The sequence below is a fragment of the Schistocerca nitens genome, chromosome 7 (genome assembly GCF_023898315.1).
Source record: "Schistocerca nitens isolate TAMUIC-IGC-003100 chromosome 7, iqSchNite1.1, whole genome shotgun sequence".
NCBI lineage: Eukaryota > Metazoa > Arthropoda > Insecta > Orthoptera > Acrididae > Schistocerca > Schistocerca nitens.
This window is the reverse complement of record NC_064620.1, coordinates 510,663,349-510,681,156: the sequence shown is the minus strand read 5'-3', so window position 1 is coordinate 510,681,156 and position 17,808 is coordinate 510,663,349.

Here is a 17,808-nt window from a genome sequence, read left to right as displayed (position 1 = left end):
GCTATAGAATCTGAAACATCTGAAAATTTGCAATACGTCCTGTTCGCAAATTAAAACCATGCAAAATAGTCCCAATCAAGATTTCCTTTGCAACACCAATAAACAAGGCTTAAAATCAAAGAAAGGGGGAAGAGGAGTTGGACAGGGAGGTCGGAGGATTTGAATATAAAGAAGGGGTGGGAGCAGAGGGATAGAGAGGGGAAAGGGGAACGACCGAGAGGGGAAGACGGAGGCAACGTAGAGAGAAACCCGGTAGAAGCAGGAGATGGACAAAGCAAAGACGTATAACGAGACGAACAGACAGACGAGGGAAATGGATATTAGGAAGTGCATCCAAATCCCATGAACATTTAGCAATTGCAAAGTATTGCCGGGTTCGCAAGTAGTTCATATTCTTGAAGACATTATGAGTGATTAAGAAGAGAACAAACTACTTACTACTTGATCTGACAATTTATACTAGCTACATGATGAAGAAATCGTTTCTAGCGATGATGGTGCAGACAGAAATCACATTCCGTTCGTAAACAGAGGAAAATTTTCATATCTAGCTAGTGGAAACGAGATTTAAGGCAACGACTGAATGACTGAAGGCAAGAAGTGTGGAACCGTAAGGGGAAAGTTAGATTGTATCCCATATTCTGCCCTGATTGGTGGTAAAGAACGCAGATGTTATCAAATCTTTGTACGAGGGCGTTCAGTGAGTAATGCAATACTTTTCTTTCTTTGTCACTTTAGATTTTTTTTTTAAAATGTGGGATTTGCTGTGGGACTTGTTGGAATATTCCTGCTTCAGCCCCTATGACTTACTTCATTCCTTTGGCCCCTATGGGAGCATAGGGCATCCAGGAGAACTCGCCATCCGTCTCTGTCTTTGGCCATTTGCCTCAATTCTGCCCAGGTCTTGCCAACTCATTTTGCTTCCCCTTCCACTGTCCTCTTCCATGTGCCCCTTGGTCTTCCTCTCTTCCTTGTTCCCTGGGGATTCCACTACAATGCTTTTTTCTCGATGGCTCCATCTGGTTTTCTCAAGGTGTGCGCCAATCTGCCCCACTTTCTCTCTCGTATCTGGTCTTCTACAGGTATCTGGTTTCTCATTCACCAGAGCTCCTCATTACATATTTGTTTTTCTGGCCACCAGATATTCATGATGCGTCGAAGACATCTATTTATGAAGCTTTGTAACTGGGATGTTATCTTTTTATCCATTTTCCAGCTTTCACTGGCGTACAGAAAGACAGCATTCACATTTGTATTAAAAATACGAATTTTTGATTTGTACGTGATATTTCCACTTTTCCATATTGGATACAACTGTATGAAGGCAGCCCCTATAGTTTCATCAAATTCCGATTGGTGGCGGCGCTAAATGTAACCTTGAAACTGAGTTGCGTTCACCGGCCGGAGTAGCCGAGCGGTTCTAAGCGCTTCAGTCCGGAACCGCGCGACCGCTACGGTCGCAGGTTCGAATCCTGCTTCTGGCATGGATGTGTGTGATGTCCTTAGGTTAGTTAGGTTTAAGTAGTTCTAAGTTCTAGCGGTCTGATGACCTCAGATGTTGAGTCCCATAATGCTCAGAGCCATTTGAGGTGCGTTCCTAGCAGATAGCTGTCGTTGAGTTTCTTTTGGAGCGAAAGCAGAGCATCGTAGATAGTCATAGATGCTTGCACAATGTCTACAGAGACTTGGCAGGGAACGAAAGCGTGGTGATTAGTTGGGTGAGGCATCTCTCATCATAGCAACAAGGTAGCGCAAACCTTTCCAATCTCCCGTTTGCCGATCAGCCTCCCAGAACTGTGACTACTGCAGAGCTGGAACGTTTGGACACTCTCATTTGAGGTGATTAACAGATCACAATCAAACAACTCGCTGCACCTCTGGACGTCTCAGTTGGTAGTGCTGACACGGTTGCCCAAACCCTATGGATACTCAAAGGTGTGTGTCCGTCGCCACATAACAGAAGATCGTAAAGACCAACGAAGGACCATGTGTGCCCAACTGCTAGCCCGTTACGAGGCTGATAGTGACTTTTTCTTATATGACATCTTCACAGGTAACGAACTATGGGTTCGTCACTCGGAATCCGAAACACAACTGAATAGAAAGCATAAAGGCAAACCCTCAGCCAGTAAAGTCATGGCGAAGTTCTTCTGGGACTCTGAAGGGTTTTATTGTGATAGATGTCCTCCATAATGGTGTAACGATCATCTCTGTAGTGCACGCTAATGGCCATTAAAATTGCTACACCAAGAAGAAATGCAATGATAAACGGGTATTCATTGGACAAATACGAGGGGCGTTCAGAAAGTAAGCTCCGATCGGTCGCGAAATGGAAACGACTATGAAAATCCGATAAAGCTTTGCACAGATGTGTTGGGTAGTGTCTCTAGTATAACACCAGTTAGCATCACGTCGCTCTTCTCATTTCTGAGCTCGCAGTGAGTGCGTAAAGATGTCTAGAAAACAGTGTCTGCCGCCAAGTACGAGGGCCTGGTGAGAAATTTCGCCTGAAGCTATGCAGCTAACATTACATAACTGTCGTGCTGTTTCTTCTTCAAGACAATTCTCAGCCGCATTCTGCAGGGGCAATGAAGATGCTCCTGCATCGTTTTCAAATGGAAATGTGAGATTACTCACAATACAGTCCGCAGTTGTCTCCCCCTGAGTTTCATCTCTGGTCACATGAACCGCTGTCTTTGAAGACAACATTTTGACACAGACAACGAGGTGTAGGCCAGCGTGGAGAATTGGCGGAAAGCACTGGCGGCTGCCTTCTATGATGAGGCTATTGAAAAGTTGGTACAACGCTATGACAAAAGTCTAAGTCAGAACGGCGACTACGTAGAGAAGTAGCTGAAAGGTGTAGCTAATTGTTACAAGTAAAACATTTCTGATGTTCACTGTGGTTTCAATTTGGCAATCAATCGGAGCTTACTTTCTGAACAGGCCTCGTATATTATACTAGAACTGACATGTGATTACATTTTCACGCAATTTAGGTGCATAGATCCTGAGAAAACAGGACCCAGAACAACCACTTCCGTCCGTAATAACGGACTTGATACGCCTGGGCATTGAGTCAAACATAGCTTGGATGGCGTGTAGAGGCACAGTTGCCCATGCAGCTTCAGCACGATACCACAGTTCATACATAGTAGTGACTGGCGTATTGTGACGAGCCAGTTGCTCGGCCACCATTGACCAGACGTTTTCACTTGGTGAGAGATCTGGAGAATGTGCTGGCCAGGGCAGCAGTCGAACATTTTCTGTATCCAGAAAGGCCCGTACTGGACCTACAACATGCGGTCGTGCATTATCCTACTAAAATGTAGGGTTTCGCAGGGATCGAATGTAGGGTAGAGACACGGGTAACGTCAACTGTTCAAGCCGGCCGCGGTGGCCGAGCGGTTCTAGGCGCTTCTGTCTGGAACCGTGCGACTGCTACGGTCACAGGTTCGAATCCTGCCTCGGGCATGGATGTGTGTGATGTCCGCAGGTTAGTTGGGTTTAAGTAGTTCTAAGTTCTAGGGGACAGATGACCTCAGATGTTAAGTCCCATAGTGCTGAGAGCCATTTGAACCATTTGAAGCAACTGTTCAAAGTGCCGTCAATGCGAACAAGAGATGCCCAAGACGCGTAACCAATGGCACCCGATACCATCACGCTGGGTGATACGCCAGTATGGCGATGACGAATACACACTTAAAATCTGCGTTCACCGCGATGTCGCCAAACACGGATGCGACCATCATGATGCTGTACACAGAACCTGGACTTATGGGAAAACGTGACGTTTTGCCATTCGTGCACCCAGGTTCGCCGTTGAGTACACCATCGCAGGCGCTCCTGTCTGTGATGCAGCGTCACGGGTAACCGCAGCCATGGTCTCCGAGCTGATGGTCCATGCTGCTGCAATCGTCGTCAAACAGTTCGTGCAGATGGTTGTTGGCATGCAAACTTCCCATCTGTTGACTCAGGGATCGAGACGTGGCTGCACGATCCGTTACAGCCATGCGGATAAGATGCCTGTTATCTCGACTGCTGGTGATACGAGGCCGTTGGGATCCAGCACGATGTTCCAAATTACCCTCCTGAACCCACCGATTCCGTATTCTGCTAACAGTCATTGGATCTCGACCAACGCGAGCAGCAATGTCGCGATACGATAAACCGCAATCGCGATAGGCTACAATCCGACCTTTATCAAAGTCGGAAACGTGATGGTACACATTTCTCCTCTTTACACGAGGCATCACAACAACGTTTTACCAGGCAGCGCCGGTCAACTGCTGTTTGTGTAAGAGAAATCGGTTGTAAACTTTCCTCATGTCAGCACGTTGTAAGTGTCGCCACCGGCGCCAACCTTGTGTGAATACTCTGAAAAGCTAATCATTTGCATATCACAGCATCTTCTTTCTGTCGGTTAAATTTCGTGTCTGCAGCCCGTCATCTTCGTGGTGTAGGAGTTTTAATGGCCAGTAGTGTATTTTGCTATCCTTAGGAAACCGAAGAAACGACTTCAGTCTGTTCGTTTCCACATAAACGATAATGAAGTCTCCTTCTCGATGACAACGCAACGTCTCACAAGTCTGCGCATCCAAGAGGAGCTCACAAAATTTCACTGGGCTGTTCTTCCTCAACCCGAGCGGTCTAAGGCGCTGAAGCGATAGACTGTGCGGCTGGTCCCAGCGGAGGTTCCAGTCCTCCCTCGGGCATGGGTGTGTGTGTTTGTCCTTAGGATAATTTATGTTAAATAGTGTGTAAGCTTAGGGACTGATGACCTTAGCAGATGAGTCCCATAAGATTTCACACACATTTGAACATTTTTTCTTCCTCATCCACGCTACAGCTTGGCTCTCTTACCTTCAGACTTCCATCTGTTTCGCAGGATGCACTCGGCGGGATGAGTTAGGTAACGATGAGAAGGTTATTGATACAGCTAAACGTTGGACCCGACATTGAGCAGTAGAGTGGAACCATGGAGGCATACAGACCCTGCTAGTAAGGTGGCGTAAAGCTGTCGCACTGAACGGAGATTATGTTGAAAAATAGTATTTTGTAGCCAAAAGACCGGGCAATAATGTGGTGTATTGGATTCCTGACTAAAATCAACCTGCTTTCAGAAAAAAAAAGTGTTGCACAACTTATTGAACGCCCTTCGTAGTTGCTTCTGATTATTGGGAAGACAGCTGCTAATAAACAGTAATGCTAGTATACGAGATGCGTGAGTTTGCTGAGCCCATCTACTTCGGCGCCGAGATTGTTCAAAGTTTGTCGGCGTAAGAGTGCCAATACAGGAGTGTAGGAAGCGAGATGGGCTTCCGCGCTTGTAGCAGGCTCGTCGTAACAAGGCGCCTTGTTTGCCAGGTCGGCATCGATCTCTGATCGAGAGCCACTCACACCGGCGACGGAGGCAGAGGCTCGAGGCGGCGGAGGGGCGTTTTCCGTGCGTGGAGGTTGTGTGCGGCTTCCCGCAGACGTTTAGCACGTCCCTCGTTACCGCCCAGCTCCGCCCGGAGAGGGGCGTGGAGAAGCAGGACAGGCAGGTAGGCAAGAAGTGGGCGGGAGGGAACAGCGGAAAGTGGTTTGCTTCTGCCTGGCTGAGTCCCGGAGAGTCAACAAGAACGCCGCCGCAGGTCAGCCTAGTGCAAAGGCTCTCCCCCCTCCCCCCCCCTCTCTCTCTCCCTATCTCTCTATCTATGTGTCTACCTTCTTTGTCTCTGGTTCGGTTTCGCAATAACTGACAGGGGCGTGGCTTCTTAGAGGTTTGCACTCCTCTCAGGCGTCAAATTAATGCAACAAGACGCACTGCTACGCCAGCTGAACTATAGCACGTCGTGCGGCGGCGCGGTTCCTCCCGTCTCTTTACGACGAACCTGCACCTACCTGTAAACATTGTCTCAGCGTATCATCAATAGGGAAGCCGAGTGAAACCTACTGTACTTTGACGTGAACCAGGCTGCAATTAAAGTCAATGATCTACGTTTTGGGAGGAAGTTTTCACATGAAATCAAAGGTTGGAAATTTTGTCCTTAATTAATATACAGGGTGTTACAAAAAGGTACGACCAAACTTTCAGAAAACATTCCTCACACACAAATAAAGAAAAGATGTTATGTGGACATGTGTCCGGAAACGCTTACTTTCCATGTTAGAGCTCATTTTAGTTTCGTCAGTATGTACTGTACTTCCTCGATTCACCGCCAGTTGGCCCAATTGAAGGAAGGTAATGTTGACTTCGGTGCTCGTATTGACGTGCAACTCATTGCTCTACAGTACTAGCATCAAGCACATCAGTAAGTAGCGACAACAGGTTAGTGTTCATCACGAACGTGGTTTTGCAGTCAGTGCAATGTTTACAAATGTGGAGTTGGCAGATGGCCATTTGATGTATGGAATAGCACGGGGCAATAGCCGTGGCGCGGTACGTTTGTATCGAGACAGATTTACAGAACGAAGGTGTCCCGACAGGAAGACGTTCGAAGCAATTGATCGGCATCTTAGGGAGCACGGAACATTCCAGCCTATGACTCGCGACTGGGGAAGACCTAGAACGACGAGGACACCTGCAATGGACGAGGCAATTCTTCGTGCAGTTGATGATAACCCTAATTCCAGCGTCAGAGACGTTGCTGCTGTAGAAGGTAACGTTGACCACGTCACTGTATGGAGAGTGCTACGGGAGAACCAGTTGTTTCCGTACCATGTACAGCGTGTACAGGCACTATCAGCAGCTGATTGGCCTCCACGGGTACACTTCTGCGAATGGTTCATCCAACAATGTGTCAATCCTCATTTCAGTTGAAATGTTCTCTTTACGGATTAGGCTTCATTCCAACGTGATCAAATTGTAAATTTTCACAATCAACATGTGTGGGCTGACGAGAATCCGCACGCAATTGTGCAATCACGTCATCAACACAGATTTTCTGTGAACGTTTGGGCAGGCATTGTTGGTGATGTCTTGATTGGGCCCCATATTCTTCCACCTACGCTCAATGGAGCACGTTATCATGATTTCATACGGGATACCTGTGCTGCTAGAACATGTATGACACAACACGTGGTTCATGCACGATGGAGCTCCTGCACATTTCAGTCAAAGTGTTCGTACGCTTCTCAACAACAGATTCGGTGACCGGTGGATTGGTAGAGGCGGACCAATTCCATGGCTTCCACGCTCTCCTGACCTCAACCCTCTTGACTTTCATTTATGGGGGCATTTGAAAGCTCGTGTCTACGCAACCCCGGTACCAAATGCAGAGACTCTTCGTGCTCGTATTGTGGACGGCTGTGATACAATACGCCATTCTCCAGGGCTGCATCAGCGCATCAGGGATTCCATGCGACAGAGGGTGGATGCATGTATCCTCGCTAACGGGGGACATTTTGAACATTTCCTGTAACAAAGTGTTTGAAGTGACGCTGGTACGTTCTGTTGCTGTGTGTTTCCATTCCATGATTAATGTGATTTGAAGAGAAGTAATAAAATGAGCTCTAACATTGAAAGTAAGCGTTTCCGGACACATGTCCACATAACATATTTTCTTTCTTTGTGTGTGAGGAATGTTTCCTGAAAGTTTGGCCGTACCTTTTTGTAACACCCTGTATTCTGAAACTTAGGTGAGAAAGTATCACTGCCATGCCCGTGCTAGTCTTAACACAGACACTCACAATCCCTTTCCCTCACGTTAGCAAGTTTATGGTGTTGCATTGCCCCAAAACGTAATAGCTACAAAAATAGGGATTGCTTTTGATTGAGAATGCTCGCCAAATATTAAGTCTGTCGGTACCTAATGCAGTCAGTTTTTAGCCACCGACCTGCTCAATACGCCACGCGAAATTCATGTCTTTTCTCGTCACAAAATTCACTTAAAATTCCGAAATTTCTACACACCCATCGGAATAATTATGCCCTCACTTTACAACACTTTTGATGTATGAAACACTGCTAGATCCGGCAACTTATCATTTCCATCAGAACTGCTACACACGTCCAAACTGTTTCATGGCTAGGCTCCGACTAGTCTGTAGAATACTCTACCAGCAGAGAAAGGCGCGCGAATAATATTGCTTCACCATTGGTCAGTTTACTCAACAGCCAATAGCAAAACAACATTCTCCCTCGTCAGTCCGCGCTTTTCATCAATAACCAATTCCAAAATAGTAAACCTAACGACTGTACTTTTTACCGACGTAATTATCTAATATGCTGAATTTTTGTTTATGCATAAAGTTATTTACTATTGTTATTTATACCTGAATTAACTTTCCATTTACCATAAACTTACTTTACAAATATATTCTACAAAAATCCCCTTTGTCCACATCCATACTTCTTCGAAATGTTCCCACACTAAATCCCACTACATAACTCGTTAAAGAATTATCTTCATATTAACCTTAATCCACACTCACGCATCATTCATACTGCTAAAACACATTTATATCATTTTTCATACAAAAAAAGACATAATAACGCTTTATGAAAATACTAGAACAGTTTATGAAAAACATTCTATCACTGTAGTGCACAATCGAAATTAAATCACAGTTCCCTATCCAATACTGTTATCTACCGGCTGATACATAAACTACGTGCGCGTCTAGTCTCGCGTCACCATCTGCCACTATCCAGCTCTGAGACACATCTCCCACTTATCTGCCTCCAAGGCAGGATCGGTATACGGCGCTACGCCTCAGTCGCACTTTTTCAAAATTTGTGCCGATCTGAGATTCGATCCTGGGTGTTCTGCTTGCTAGGCAGATGCTCTAACTACTGCCCCATTCAGACACATTCATCGCAACATTCTTTCTGACATATACAGAAGAATTGAAAAATAGATCCCTTTATCCAGTTTTGTGATGTTTGAGAAATGAGTGAGCAGTCTGTTGTCGGCTGACCACTGACAGAGAACGTAGAAACTGTAATTATTTTTGAGGTAGTCCTCTGGTCACCTTTGGCGGAAGCAAAGAAAGGAAGTATTCCAGAGCGCTAGAGGGCCTGGGGTGTGGCTGACCAATATGGTAAAAGAATCCTCCCCCACACGTTCACACACACACACACACACACACACACACACACACACACACACACACACACAAACACACACTTTTGAGGAATCGTGAGATAGTCTGGTGAACGGCCATGTTCTGACACTCTGTCGCGGGTTCCTGAGGTTGAAGCACCTATTTTCAGTGCGCTCCGTAAAACTAAGGAATATGGGCATGGTATGCGTGTGGAATAATTAAGAATAGCTAGAAATAATGATTTCCCTTTTCAGAATATCGACGAGAACAAAACTTTTTGATGGGAGATTCATGTAAAGGTAGGCAGGTAAGACTCATGGGGAACTTAAGGATTCTTTGGCACTGACCAACGGTCACAATGAAACCATGTGTGGTAATTTTACGGTGATATACTTGCGTCTAGTAACTTTTAGCTGAGATACTTGCGTGTGATAATTTTAAGCTGAGATACTTGCGTGCGTAAATTTATGCTGAGCATATTTAAGAACTGCGTGTGCAGCATTTTAATTAGGAACAAGCACATCCACATGGTGAGTACTGACTTTGTCTCAGTCTGACCAAGAGACAAACTTTCAGTTGCGGATCCGTGTGCGAGATATTTAAGTAATCATGATACCAAAATTACCGTTATTAATTACGTTCGTGTGAAGCAAGTTAGAAATATTGATACTCTGAGAGAGAGAAAGGTGAGTTAGCCATCTGCCCAGCAACACAATGAGGGTTACATTGCAGTGGGAGTTGGGCAGGAATTCTCCACAATATGTGGTATGTCCTAGGAAGGGTTATGTGCCAAATTTAATCTGAAGGTCTGTGTCTTGTTAATCTGGGTTGAAATTTTGTAGTGGGGAAGATCTGATACATAGTGGCTAAAGTCGGTTTTTCTGTTTTATTTTATTTGTTTTATGTGTGTAATTTGAATTTACAAGTAGTGCACGAAAAAGCAAGAATATTCTTTGAATAGCCTGACCGGTAGTCAACTCTCTAGGTTATTAATGAATGAGATTATGAGAGTGAGAGAGAGAGAGAGAGAGAGAAGTAGTGGATATCCGTACCAATCCAGAAAGCGCACACAGTAATAAGGAAAAACATTAAGAGACCACAGACTATTGAAATGTGTACGTAATATCGTGCCCACTGGACAGAGAATTTCTTGTTTCCTTTTATGTTTAAATGTATTGGAGTAAATTTTGTGCCACTTCGTGGTAGAATCTCAGAAAATAAAAGAGGAGATATGACACAATGGTGGTCATGATCATTCACTAGCGAGCGGCTATTTTGTTCAGACATTTTTGCCATAAGCTCCCTAATACTAGAATAGCCAAGCTCTGATTTACATGAATGCAAAAGAATGGGAATGTGGTCCTGCCAAGTTGGAGTCAGTCCATCGGAAATGTTTACAGACAGAACCATATTTAAAATTCTATTAGTCAGATGTGTTTAATTCCGTTGCGTAGAGATAATTAAAAAGAAAAGATTACAACAAAACAGTTGGGTGATAGGTCTTTGCTATCAATGTACAGTAGCAGTAGCTACGATAAGTCATATCAACATTTCCGATGAACGGATATTAAAAGCACTCACTTGGCAGGCCACACCGCTAGCTGCAACAGGTGGGAGAGTTGAGACCGGAAAAGATAACGGTAGTAACGTCTCATTATGTACGTATATCACTGTGTCTGGATGGCGCAGTGGTTAGAGCACCCGCCTAGCGAACAGGAGACCCAGGATCGAATCCCAAGCCGGTACAAATTTTCAACCTTCCACTTGATTTAAATCAATGCCGACACATAGCCAATGTATGCAATTCGTTTTTGACATAATTCATAGTGGCTGCTCGTACACAGGGTGGTCCATAGATTGTGACCGGGCCAAATATCTCACGAAATAAGCCTCAAACGTAAAAAAAAGTACAAAGAACGAAACTTGTCTAGCTTGAATGGGGAAACCAGATGACGCTATGGTTGGCGCGTTAAATGGCGCTGCCATACGTCAAACGTATATCAACTGCGCTTTTTTTTAAATAGGAACTCACATTTTTATTGCATATTCGTGTAGTAAGTAAAGAAATATGAATGTTTTAGTTGGACCACTTTTTCGCTTTGTGATAGATGGCGCTGTAGTAGTCACAAACATATGGCTCACAATTTTAGACGAACAGCTGGTAACAGGTGCGTTTTTTAAATTAAAATACAGAACGTAGGTACGTTTGAACGTTTTATTTTGGTTGCTCCAATGTGATGCATGTACCTTTGTGAACTTATCAGTTCTGAGAACGCTTGGTCTAAATACCACATTAATACAATAAATGCTCAAAATGATGTCCGTCAACCTCAATGCATTTGGCAATAAGTGTAACGACGTTCCTCTCAACAGCGAATAGTTCGCTTTCCGTAATGTTCGCACATGCATTGACAGTGCGCTGACGCATGTTCTCTGGCGTTGTCGGTGTATTACGACAGTAAATATCCTTCAACTTTCCCCACAGAAAAAATCCGGGGACGTCAGATCCGGTGAACGTGCGGGCCAATCCACCTGTCATGAAATACACTATTCAACACCGCTTCAACCGCACGCGAGCTATGTGCCTGACATCCATCAAGTTGGAAGTACATCGCTATTCTGTCATGCAGTGAAACGTAGTAACATCGGTAGAACATTACGTAGGAAATCAGCATAGATTGCACCATTTAGATTGCCATCGATAAAATAGGGGCCCATTATTCTTCCTCCCATAATGCCGCACCATACATTAACCCGCCAAGGTCGCTGATGTTGCACTTGCCGGCCGCGGTGGCCGTGCGGTTCTAGGCGCTCCAGTCCGGAGCCGCGCTGCTGCTACGGTCGAAGGTTCGAATCCTGCCTCGGGCATGTGTGTGTGTGATGTCCTTAGGTTAGTTAGGTTTAAGTAGTTCTAAGTTCTAGGGGACTGATGACCACAGCAGTTGAGTCCCATAGTGCTCAGAGCCATTTGAACCATTTTTTTTATGTTGCACTTGTCGCAGCCATCGTGGATTTTCCGTTGCCCAATAGTGCATATTATGCCGGTTTACGTTACCGCTGTTGGTGAATGACGCTTCGTCACTGAATAGAACGCGTGCAAAAAATCTGTCATCGTCCCGTAATTTCTCTTGTGCCCAGTGGCAGAACTGTACACGGCGTTCAAGGTCGTCGCCATGCAATTCCTGGTGCATAGAAATATGGTACGGGAGCAATCTATGTTGATGTAGCATTCTCGACACCGACATTTTTGAGATTCCCGATTATCAACACCGATTCTCGCGCAATTTGTCTGCTACTGATGTGCGGATTAGCCGTGACAACAGCTAAAACACCTACTTGGGCATCATCATTTGTTGCAGGTCGTGGCTGAACACTTTCCTGTTTCCTTAAATAACGTAACTATCCGGTGAACGGTCTGGATACTTGGATGATGTCGTCAGGATACCGAGCAGCATACATAGCACACGCCCTTTGTGCAATTTGATCACAATAGCTATAGATCAACACGATATCCACCTTTTCCGCAATTGGTAAACGGTCCATTTTAACACGGGTAATGTATCGCGAAGCAAATACCGTCCGCACTGGCGGATGTTACGTGATACCACGTTCTTATACGTTTGTGACTATTACAGTGCCTTCTATCAAAAAGTGAAAAAAGTGGTCCAACTACAACATTCATATTTCTTTACGTAATACATGAGTATGTAATAAAAATGGGGGTTCCTATTTTAAGAAAACGTAGTTGATATCCGTTTGACGTATGGCAGCGCCATCTAGCGGGCCAACTACAGCGCCATCTGGTTTTCCGGTTCAAGCTGGACGAGTTTCGTTCTTTGTAGTTTTTTCGTTTGATGCTTATTTCGTGAGATGTTTGGCCCGGTCACTATCAATGGACCACCCTGTATAGAGGCAAGGATGGCCAATGATCCCTTCAGTGTGAACGCACACTAGGCTCAATCTCGTACGAGAATCGGCGAAATGCCGTAAGTAATGGGTATAATGGGGCAGGGGAACTGCATTCTTAGTGTGTGAATAGGTTGGGTCTGACAGGAGGCGTGCTAGGGTAATCCATGCAATTGCCATGACCACTGAGTCCGGATGCTGCAGTAGTCAGTGCATCTGCCTAGTAAGCAGGTGCCCCGGTTTGAATCCCAACCGGCACAAATTTGAACCTTCCCCATTGATTTAAAACAATGCCCACTCGCAGCCAATGTCTGTAATTTCTTTGTGCCTACGTTAATAGTTTTCCGCCAAGTGTGAAGTGCGTGCGGTCATTCAGTTTCTTCATGCCGAAGGATTCTGCCTGATTTCATTTCCTCCACATAACATAGGACAGCAAAATGCGGCAATGTTGCTGGAACTTTCAAGCAGGACATGAAGATGTTCACGATACAGACGGTCAGGGAAACAAGCGAGTATTAACCGATGATCTCCTCCAGCGTTTTGGATGCGACGTGTTTGGTCACCCTCCATACAGCCCCGTGTAGTCTCTGTAGTAGTAAGACAACCATGCCACTTGGAAGTAGCCGAAAGGCACGCGTTAACTCACGCAGACTAGTAGATAGGTCTGAAACAGGATACGTAATGAATGCTATAAAGAAAAGTACGTAGCTCCTGGAATACTTAACTTTAATCCATCTTTGTGGTACATCGCTCTTGACGATACAAGTGAGACTCTTTAGATACAAGCTATGTAATGCTAATGACGCCTTGCTAGGTCGTAGCCATTGACTTAGCTGAAGGCTATTCTAACTATCGGCTCTGCAAATGAGCGAGGCTTCGTCAGTGTGCATCGCTAGCGAAGTCGTCCGTACAACTGGGGCGAGTGCTAGTCCGTCTCTCGAGACCTGCCGTGTGGTGGCGCTCGGTCTGCGATCACTGACAGTGGCGACACGCGGGTCCGACATGTACTAATGGACCGCGGCCGATTTAAAGCTACCACCTAGCAAGTGTGGTGTCTGGCGGTGACACCACAGTCTCCCTCTGATTTTCATCTCTTTGCTCACATGAACCTCTGTCTATGAGGATAGCATGTTGGTACAGACAACGAGCTGCAGACCAGCACAGAGAATCGGCGGAATTTACAGGTTGCTGCCTTTTTTGATGAGGGAACTGGAAAGTTGGTACCACGCTGCGACAAATGTCTAAGTCAGAGCAGCTACTGTGTAGAGAAATAGCTGGAAAGTGTAGCTGAAGGCCGCAAAAAAACATTTTATAATTTTCACTGTGGTTTCCATTTTGCAATGGATCAGACTTCCAAAAATAAGAGAAGCGGCTTTCGTACTATCTCCGAGCCAGCAGGGGTCGCAGCAATTTGTTGACGAGTCAGCTGGAAGAACGCAACAGGCAGAACTATCGATATTGACGTACAATAGTAACAATGAGGGGCTGCTGGTTACCACAAGAACTCTTGCAATTCGTGTTGTGCACACACATAGGAAACTTCCTTCTTACCGCGTCGCCACTCTGGCAGCGAACTTCTCGTTCATACTGGATGAGAAAACATCAGCTCATTCTGGCGCCACAGTGGAATTCGTTGCGTACTAACAATACCAAAATGTCTATACCAAAATTTCGTCCCATACGCACTTTCGATAACAAACTGAGTCAAAGGAATGCAGTTTGGTAACAGTGTCATCACATGTACGACAAGGATCTTCATTACGTATTGTTCAGCTGTATTACACCTTTACTGTAGTAGGTAGAATTTGGCATTAGAATACTTGCGTTCAAGATAACAGTGATGTGGCTATGTTTACTATTTTATTCCCTAATTTTGATCAATACAGCAATACTGTGGAAAACAGCGTTTCTTAAACAATACATTGTAAGGTGTCAGACAAATCCAACACCTTCCATGAAAATCCTGACATGATAAGCAAATCCAGTAGTATGTCACATAGCTCCGAATAAATCGTGACATTAAATTAACCAAAGTAATACGAGTAACGAGTCAGCAAATGGAATACCACAGACTAACACAAGAATGCCTAAATGCATGTCATACCTTCCCACCGTGAGACAGTCGCAGTTCCGAGGGGAGAAACGAGAACAGAAGCTGAGAGCAGAACCGTGTTAAGCTGGAAGGCCCTACGATAAGGGACGGACGGACACCCACGTCGCCAGCTAACCGCTAGGACACCACCCGCAAGTGCTGGTCACAAGGGACGGCGAAATCCTGGGACACAGCGTGTAACGGAAACCGACACACACGGACCGATACCTGCACAATCTGTCAAACCACCACCCGAGCCAGAAAAGAGACATGATTAGTACGCTCCTAACGAAAGCAGGACGAATATGTGAGCCTCAACACCTCAAACTAGAAATGCAACACCTGGAAACTGTTCTGCGGAGCAATGGGTACTCTACAAATTACATTAGAAGTGTAACAGAGCCAAACACTCGGCGAAGTAAGGAACCAGAAAAAGAAATGTCGGGTAGGCCTTTCTGCCATACATTCCCAGAGTGACGGACAGAATCGTCCGTATATTGCGCAAACACGGCGTAAAGACGATTTTCAAACCGACAAGGAAGATCAAAGAGTGTCTTAGATCGGCGAAGGAGAAAAGAGACCCACTTGCAATGTCGGGAATATACCATATACCATGCACATGCGGAAAAGTGTATGTCGGAATGACTGGACGATCAATTAAAACCAGGATCAAAGAGCATAAGCGATATTGCAGGTTGGGGCAGGTGGAGAAATCGGCCGTGGCAGAGCGCGCACTGAATGAGACCGACCACGTAATAAAATTCGCCGACACGGAAATTCTGGCTGTAGAGAAGCACTATCACACGCGCTTGTTCAGAGAAGCTGTAGAAATCCAAAAACACGCGAACAGTTTCAACAAGAAAGAGGAAAGCCTTAAGGTAAACGGATCCTGGCTGCCCGTACTGCAGCGAACGACCGTCGCAGGTAGCAAGAGGAGAACCGCACCGGAAATGACCGCGGAGAAGCCCTCGGACGTTGGCGCGCCAGGTACATATAGTCTGCGGCCGCGAGCTCGCCTCCAGTTCACCACCGGCAATGGAGGGTGAAGCTTTGACAATGCCAGCCACTCGTGCTGGCGAAACGTCAGAAAAATCATTAGATGAACGTCGGCCGAAGAACCCGAGACAGAAGCCAATAGGCAGTTTAAAAACATTGCCCCACCACGAAAAGTATAACGTTTCTCATTGGATAGACAGAATTTTTGTAGGCGGAGCTTAAGGTTAACATTGAGACCCTGACTGGTCAGATGAAAACACAGCCAGATAATTTTTTTTTTAAACCAACCTCGGTAAATTGTAGTAAGGAGAAGTTAGGAGAAGAGTTCCTTCCGAGACGGCGAGGTGAGCGGAGCTGTCCTTTCCGCCGCCCCCTGACCAACACCGACAATGTAATGAACGCACGCGATGCCGCATAACAGCGCATAAAGCTTCACTCAGAACTGCAGAAGTCTCATCTGTTACACCCCCTTTTTGCGTAATACTAGTGTCTGATCGTCAATTAAAGCTCATGGTGTTCACATTTGCCACTTGAAGTAAAAATCTGAAACGCGATGATTTTTCTGTTGTATAGTTACTGAGAAGCCACATCAGCCACTGTAATTTACGACAACTTAGATAAGGAATTAAAGATACTTGAGGGTCACTGTAGACCATTTTGATAGTTTTCTCTTTTATAAAACTTAATTTAAACCTAGATTATAGATGTGATATGGCATAGGTCATCCTTCGATCCATTGTAGAACTTGGAAACCCATTCAGGGAATATTCGTTCACATTTTTGTTTGAAGGCGGTTGGTTTTTACCGTCCTGTATTAAAACATTTCCTTTTATCAATAGTGCAATTTATAAACGATGTTTTGTGAGTAGAATAAAATTTCCGATGGTAAACTTAACTGCTTTTTCGACGTTGTTTTACCAGCTAACTAAAAATAGGAAAGCCTTGAACCCCTTCCACTAAATTTAGTTAGTATTAAGATTCCTTTACAGGGAGTGCAGTGGAGCTGACGCTGAAATCATTAAGTATTTGGTTATATCATCGCTAGTCTCACTGAACTCTTCTGAATTCTTCATGTCATGTATGATCTGACGTCTCCTTACCAGCAACAGGTCCCAGGTTCAAACTAGTCAATTCCCCAATAACACGCTCAGAGCGTCGTTGCGTGAAAGTGGTAGGGAGACACGATATAGAACAAACAGACACCACGCAGCATGTTTAGAACATATCTTACAGCAATGATTTTTTAAATGAGGAAACTAACAATTATTAGTCAGATACGTCAGAGATACTCTGTTAAAATTAGTTACATGTCATACGGCAGAAATGGTTAAAAACCTATATATGTAATTTAAGAGAAATACAGATCTCAGCCACAGCTGGGCACAGAATTAATTCCAATGGCGACAAGTATGTTGGACCGGGGCTCGATCACGGATTTCCCACTTTACAAGTGATTGCCAGAACGGCTTCGGCTATCTGGACACGCTCCCTTTGAAACCCAAACTCGTCACTTGTCGTACACTACACGGATAGCGTTCACTGTCCATTACGCTCGCTCATTTCTCTCAGCTGTACTTGATTCTCTCAAGAGGTGGGACGTAGTGTGCATCCGCACTAAAGTTGTCATTATCGTCAAGGCACGTTTATGTTGTGATACGTGTTGTCTGTTCTGTCCACCATGTTGAGAATTTGGTTTGGAAGGGAAGCATGTCCGGATAGCCTATGAGATCTGTTTTTCTCTTAAATTATTTATACACTGAGGTATGGGATAGCGATATGCACAT